This window comes from Meriones unguiculatus, chromosome 15 (assembly GCF_030254825.1).
Source record: "Meriones unguiculatus strain TT.TT164.6M chromosome 15, Bangor_MerUng_6.1, whole genome shotgun sequence".
Lineage (NCBI taxonomy): Eukaryota > Metazoa > Chordata > Mammalia > Rodentia > Muridae > Meriones > Meriones unguiculatus.
In genome coordinates this window covers 64,587,927-64,595,633 of record NC_083362.1, presented here as the reverse complement: position 1 = coordinate 64,595,633, position 7,707 = coordinate 64,587,927, and positions in this window count along the sequence as shown.

The window sequence follows — 7,707 nt, the reverse complement described above, 5'->3', positions numbered from 1 at the left end:
GCCTGCTCTGATAACTTCCCCCTGAGGGGGGAGAGCAGCCTTACCAGGCCACAAAAGATGACAATCTAGTCACTTCTGATGAGATCTGATAGATTAGGATCAGAAGGAAGGAGAGGAAGACCTCCCCTATCAGTGGACTTGGGGAGGGGCATGCCTGGAGAAGGGGGATGGGAGGTGGGATTAGGAGGGGAGGAGGGAGGGGTTTATGGGGGGATACAAAGTGAATAAAGTATAATTAATAAAAATTAAAATTAAAAAAAAATTCAGCAGGGTATTAAAACAGATGCTGAGACTTGTAGCCAAACTTTGGGCAGAGTACAGGGAATCTTAAGAAAGAAGGGGGAGATAGAAAGACCTGGAGGGGACAGGAGTTCCAAAAGGAGACCAACAGAGCCAAAATATCTGGGCCTAGGGGTCTTTTCTGAGACTGATACTTCAACCAAGGACTATGCATGGAGCTAACCTAGAACCCTTGGATAGATGTAACCCATGGCACATCAGTGTCCAATTGGGTACCCTAGTAAGGAGAACAGGGGCTGTATCTGACATGAACTCAGTGGCTGGCTCTTTGATCACCTCCCTCTGAAGGGGGAGCAGCTTTGCCAGGCCACAGAGGAAGACAATGCAGCCAGTCCTGATGAGACCTGATAGGCCAAGGTCAGCAGGAAGGGGAGGAGAACCTCCCTTATCAGATGACTGGGGAGGGTTTGAGAGGAGAAGAGGGATGAAGGGCAGGATTGGGAGGGGACTACACCTGGGAAACAAAGTGAATAAATTGTAATAAATAAAAAATAAATAAATTCATTATCCTTACCTTATTTTTTCCATTTGAAGGCATCCTCTTTTTCACTTGATATGAAAATGGGCTTTAGTAAACCAAAAGGTGAATTACCCCCCCCAAAAGCCCCCCAAAACCCTACCTGCCCTGACTAAATCTAGAAGTGGAAACAACTAGGTCTCTGCATTTTTTCTAAGCTGTTTGGAGGAATCTGGTTTTCCATCATAATTTGGGCAGACCCTTTGTTTTCTGCTGAGCTCTGCTTTCTGCGTGTGTAAGATGGATGATGAGTGTGGTTTCAGGGCATTAATCTCATTTTTCATGGTAGTTGTTCTCAGTGTTTACACGCTCTGATAATAGGACTGCCCCAACAATTAGGGGATTATTCGGTTGCGCTGTTTTCCCCATTCTTCAAGCCTTCAACAAACTTTAAATGTTACAAACCTATCTCTGGGTAGTGTTTTTGCCTTTGGGCAGGACTGTCTCATTTAGTTTTTACAAGTCCCACGGGACAGATATTTTAATTCTCATAGCAGAGATAAAAATAAAGGGAGGCTCAAGAAGCCAGTGCTTGTGCCGATGTCTTTTTTAAATGAGTCTGGGACAGCTATAGTGCAGTAGCCAAAGTCTAGGTCAAAAGCTGCCCAATAGGAACAGAAATTCAATTACATAGATAGTTTCACATTTTTCAGTAGGCATGTCAAAAACCTAAGGAGAAGCAGGTAAATTCAATTTACCTAATGTTCCACTCAGCCTGACATATGAAAGAGATGGTTAGTTCCATAAACAATCCATATAAGGAATATTAATGAGTTCTCATGAATTCCTTTTTAGTTTCATAAATTATGTTGCCTCTCGGTTAGAGGGACATAAGAGCTCCTGACAGCTCCATGTAGCTGTGTGCCACCTCTGCCACCTGTACATGTGTGCCTCATGTAGCTTTGGGGACCATATCTCCAGTCATCAAAGATGTGGAAGTGTCCAAGAAAAAAAAACAAAACTGTGTTGACAACGAATTTCCTTTCCCGTGCAAGAACCCCAGTGCAACCAACTGCCGGCAGGTTAACTGTGCTGTGTTTTCTAACTGAACGCTGTGCTTGCCTGGTTTCCTCAGCACCGTTGACGTGCTGTAGGGTTAGTCTTTGCAAAGACAGAAAAGAGGTTTTGCTTCCTGTTCTTGCCTTTCACAGTCTATTTTCTCACATCTTTATGCCACTTGATGGAATCTTCCTCTCCACTGAATATCCAGCCAGTGGCATAGACCCATACTTGTCTGGCTCAGCTGGAAGTAGTATAAACATATACACACAGTGCTGTCATTTTAAAGAAACCGAGATAATTTGGGGCAAAGACTTAGCTTGAATTTGAGATGGAGTTGGAAGAGGCTCTGCGATGCCCTCTTCTCCTGTGAGTGCACCTGTTGAGCATCATTCTGAACTCACTTTGAACTGCCCCAAGAAAGATATCTTTGCAAGGTATAATGAAGACTCATCTTTCAGTGGGGAGACTGTCAGTGTCAAATAGAGGATTTGGGGTACTCAGGGGCAAGATAAGTCAGAATAATGAAGTTGTCCTTTCATGCTTTGGGCTGGGCTGTGGTAGAGTCTGGAGCTGAGCAGAAAGTAGGATGATTCCACTACAGAGGATGGAGCAAAGGAATACCTGATCTGTGTTTCCTTTGGTAGGCGTGGCATAGATGTTCGGTTCCCCATGGAGGAAGTTTCATAGCAGCTTTCTTTTTGGGTATAGCTGCTTCCACATCTCAGTGGGCACCACAGTTCCATGGATTTCTCATGCTGTTTCCCTAAGGTAGTTATACTACCTCACTAGAGCTTGTAGTACTTTCAGTGTTACAGAAAAGAATTGCTGCATGATGAAGGTTTGTGGCAACAAGAAATAGAATATCAGAAACTCTTCAAGAGCTTATCACTGGCAGGTAGAGTGGGCAGGTGTATATGAGTGTGTTTGTGTGTGTGTGTGTGTGTGTGTGGGTGTGAACTATGTATGTATAGTGGAAGGTCATGTCTACAGCAAACTCAACACTAAGAGTTACTTATCTTTTTGATTCCATATTGAGTCCACATCTGGGAAGGTTTGCCAAATAACCAACTCCTTTATATTTACTCAGAAACACAAAACAAACTTCAAAGCAGTGAGGAAGCATTGCTTAAATTCAAACTATATAAAGACAAAATGAAAAGTTAAGGTAACTTTCCTTCACTTCTTTTCTTTCCTGTCATCCACTGCTCTCAGCACAGATTTTCTTTTTTCTTTTCCTTTTTTTTCCTTATTAATGTTTCAGAAGCTAACAGGAGAAAATACATAGCCCTGTCTACACACATACCCCCTTCTCCTCTTCACACCTGCTTAATCTGGATGAGACTGTCAGACACATAGGGTCTAGATCATACTGCCAGTTTTTCTGCCAGTTGCTTTACAACATAAATGCATCTCCTCTGTTCTTTGTTATAGTTATGTAGTGTTATTTTATATAACTGAACTTACTCATTCCTTGTGGGTGAGTATCCTGCCTCTTTCTCCTTCCTTTCACCCAACAGTAATGATGCTATGGTAAACAAAAATGTCTGACTTTATGAGATAAAGTCAGCCTTATGGCTTTAAAAGCATATTTATTAACTAAAGCTATGTGGGACTCCCAATTAGACTTTTTGATCACAGTGAGATCACAATTAATACTGCACCGATCCCAAACTGGTCAAAAGCTGTGGCTATTAAGTTAGCCTGCTTTATCTTACCTGGGGCCATAGTTGATATGTGAGTGTCTTTGAAATGCTGAGAACATTCTCCGGTAGCCACACCACCAATGAAATCAGTACGTTTGAGAGCATTGAAAAATATCACCCCACCTCTATCCAGATATAGATTAATTAAAACATATTTGTTTTTCTTTGATTTGCAAAATTTTAAGCAAAAAGCATAAGCAATGTGACCGAATCTTTAAGTAGAATGACCTTGCTTTGTGAATGAGTCAATCGCTTTGATAAGCTAAGTCGCATATTTTTGTATTTTGAAAATATTGAATATATGGATGTAGCTCTGCATACCAAACAGATTACTGACTTAGTGTTTAAAAAGTTGTTTTTGAGTTTTGAGGATTAAGCCCAGGGCTTTGCACATGGTAGGCGAGTTCTCTACTACCGTTTCTTTGCAAAAGTGTTTGTTTTCCTTCTTATGTTAGATTCTGAATCATCACTTGCTAACCACACCCCAGAGTGCTCCGCCTTGGAAACACAGAAGGTAGAAGTCTCAGGGGGGTCATTTTGATAGTTTCTCTCAAGCTCTCACTAAGTGCTGCCTAAGAGAACCCTTCTAGTAAAAATGTGCTGCTGTCCAGGATGCTGTTCAGATACTGTCAGGGTGCTTCAAGGAGACTTGAAGTGGTCCCATGAGTGAGCCATCTTATCGACCTTTACTCTGACATTTAGCTTGGCTCTATTTGAAGTGCTCCCATGAATGGGTCATCTTATCGACCTTTGCTTTGCCATTTGGCTCAACTACATATCAGTTAGAACCACAATGAGTAGGTCACTCTTCCTTTCAGGGAAGACTGCACCTTAGAAATGTCCATGATTCTTACTTTAAACTGAAACCAGAAAATATATTTTCTAATGCCCGTCAGTTAGCAGAACACCTGTCATCCAACTGTGTGCCATGTATATATAATTTAAAAAAAATGTTGGCCATCTAGTGCTTAAAATTTTAGGGATTTAGGCAACACCCAATGCAGAACAGATGAATTTCATGGTTACTTTATGCATTTGCACAAATTAAAATCCAAGTCCTCACTCGGTTTGTTTGAACCTCTTTCTTCAATTAGCTCTGTATGCAGAGAAGGCCAGACAGCAGTTTTCAGAAAGAAATCCAGCTTCTTCTGCGTGCTCTTACCTCTGTGTGCGTGTCATTGTGACAGGGCCAATCCAAGATTAAAAGCTGATGTGTTCTATCAGTTCCTGCTAGTGACAGGTTTTATAAAGATAAACCTACAAAATCATGACAATATTTACACAGGGTAATTTTCATTTAATATACAAGAACAGTGGGTACAAACCTCTCATAGGTAGGTTTTTACATCCAAATATTAATATTGAATAAATGATTATTGTCTCTAGTGTGTGTGGACATGCGCATACAGGTGTGTGTGTGTGTATGTGTGTTTGTGTGCTTGATTATGGAAGCTAGAGGTTGACCTTGGGTGTTTTCCTCAATTGCCCTATCTTACTTTTTTGAGACAGGATCTCTCACTGAACCTGGGATTTTCTGACTTGTTTAGTTGGCTTGCCAGCAAATTCCGGAGATTCTCCTATGTCTGTCTTCTCAGTCCCAGAATAACAGGTGCAGCCCAGTGTGGCTAGCTTTTCATGTAGATGCGAGGGGTCCAAACTCCGGTCCTGATGCTTGTATGGCATCTGAGCTATCTTTCCAGCCCCTTGCCCTATCATTTTTCAATAAACGATTCCTGGTTACAATATTTTAATTTCATAGTTGAAATTTCATAGTTGAACTTTTCCAATATCGAGGAAACTTCCAATATCCATATCAATGAAGTCAGTCAGGCTTGTAGGCAGAGTAGATGATAACTTATTAACGAAGCCTGGGCCTTCTAACCTTAGGCTATTCCCTTGCTATTTCCTCTAAATAGCATTTGAGAGCTCAAGACCTTTGTTCATTGGAGACTACTCAGAAGGAAAGCGTAAGCCACACTTCTCCTTCCCTCACTTTGTCTATATAACCTCTTTTGTTCATATGTCTATTAAAAATTCTGTAGGAATGTAATTACTGGGCCAGCAAGATGGCTCAGTAGAGAAAAGCACTTGCTGCTAAGCCTGACGACCTGAATCCGATCCCTGGGATCCACATGACGGAAAGAGAGGACCAAATCCTGTCCTCTGACCTCCTTACACACAGCATTGTATCACCTGCACACTCCCACATATACCGCCCCCCACATTACATGAGTGAAAGCATATAAAAATGTAATTGGTTAAAGAAACTAAAATTTCAGTTATTTGAAGAAGAGTAATTGGGCACCCAGTATGTGTTTTTTTTTTTTTTTTAAGACAACCAACTGTGAAGTAGAAGAAAGTCAGTCTCTTGATTCTAGGCAATTCCAATTTTATTGAAAACCCACTGTAGCTACTGAGGAGTTGTTAATGGATTCTATTTTTTAGGTTTATTTAACTTTTTATTTTATTTGCGCTGGTGTGAGGGTGTCAGGCCATCTGGAACTGAAGTTAAAGACAGTTGTGCGCTGCTAGGTAGGTGCTGGGAGTTGAACCCAGGTCCTCTGGAAGGGCAGACAAGGCTCTTAACCTCTGAGCCATCTCTTCAGCCTCCCTTTTAATAGATTCTTAAAGCCAACTGTTTGGTCATTTTTCTACCCATAGGCTGTGGCCTGCCACATGAGCAGCTCTGAGGTAGAGAAGGTAATCGCACGAGCAATGGAGGCAGGAAAGAGGACTGCTTACCTGGGCACGGAGGGAGGTTGTATGTTGGGGTCTAGAGAAGTGTGTATGGGGTGGGGTAGTGGTGGTGAGCAGAGCTGCAGCTGGGAAGGCGACCGTATGTCTCCTGGAATCGCTGACAGTGTCACACAACCGTAAGACACTTCTCCAAGCTGCTAAGCAAGGAGAAAGAGACTTTTAAGGGGAAGACGTGGGAGATTTTCCCTTTCACAGCATGACCTCTCTCTTGCCGTGCCTTTGTCCAGGGCTGACACTGAACCTTCACAACCTGGCCCTACCTATGTGTTGTCTGTTTCTGGAGTCAGTGAGTATTCCTGCAGTGATAAAGGATGTATGCCAGTTCTGAAGCTCTGAGCTCTTAAGTGTGTCTGGCAGCTTGGAGCAGGGGTGAGAATTTGCTGAGATTCAGGGTTCAATGACTAGAGCACTCAGCAGAAAGAGACTAAAGGCAGGTCCGTACCTTGTACCGTGTCTGCCCTCTTTCCTCCCTTTGTTTCTTCCTCTTCCCTATTTTCCCCTTCTTACTCCTCTCTCATTCTTTTATATAAAAAACAAAAGTCACACAAAGAAGATCAGAAAGTGTTAAGGTTCAGCTTAGTAATGGCGAAACCAGTGCCCATGTTGTCTTTATGCAAGATGCAGAATGAAGTGTTGCTAGCACTCTGACTCCCCCAGTCTGCCCCTTCCTTATGTAATCTCCCACACCCCTGCTAGAAATGCCCGTGATCCTATTATGATATCCCACTATGGGCTTACACTGCCCATGTACCCAATACGGCATGCCTTGTCTCCTCCTCCTCCTCTTAACACCAAGTTATACGAGTATGCCTAATATCAAATCTTCCATAAATAAAATATGAAAAAATATACTGTTTAGTCTCAATTCAACTAACCTTTTGAATGTTTTGAAACTAGCATGAGATTTAAACATTTGTGAATACAATGGTGCATGCCTATAACCCCAGCACTCTGGAAGGCAAAAGCAAGCAGATCTCTGAATTCAAGGCCAGCCTGGTCTACAAAAGGAGTCCAGGACAGCCAAAGCTACACAGAGAAACTCTGTGTTGAAAGAATAAATAAATAAATAAATAAATAAATAAATAAATAAGAAGAATGTCCATTTCTCTTTGTCAAGATAATCAATTTTAAAATGTTGTCTCACTTGTTTTTATTATTTGTATGCTCTCCTCCTATATGTACACAGTATTTTGGTCAATTTGAATCTAAGTTATAGACATCATAGCATTTTTGACAAATACTGTATTTCCAAAGGGTAGAGATATTCTCATATAACCACAGTTCAGCTATCAACTTCATAAAATTGCATGGATACAATAAAATCTACTGTTAGAATCCAGTTTGGTGGTCTGACTTAATGACCCCTTATTATATGGCCTCTCTTCCTGTAAAAGGTCCTTTGAATATAGGACCTCATTTAGGATCAGC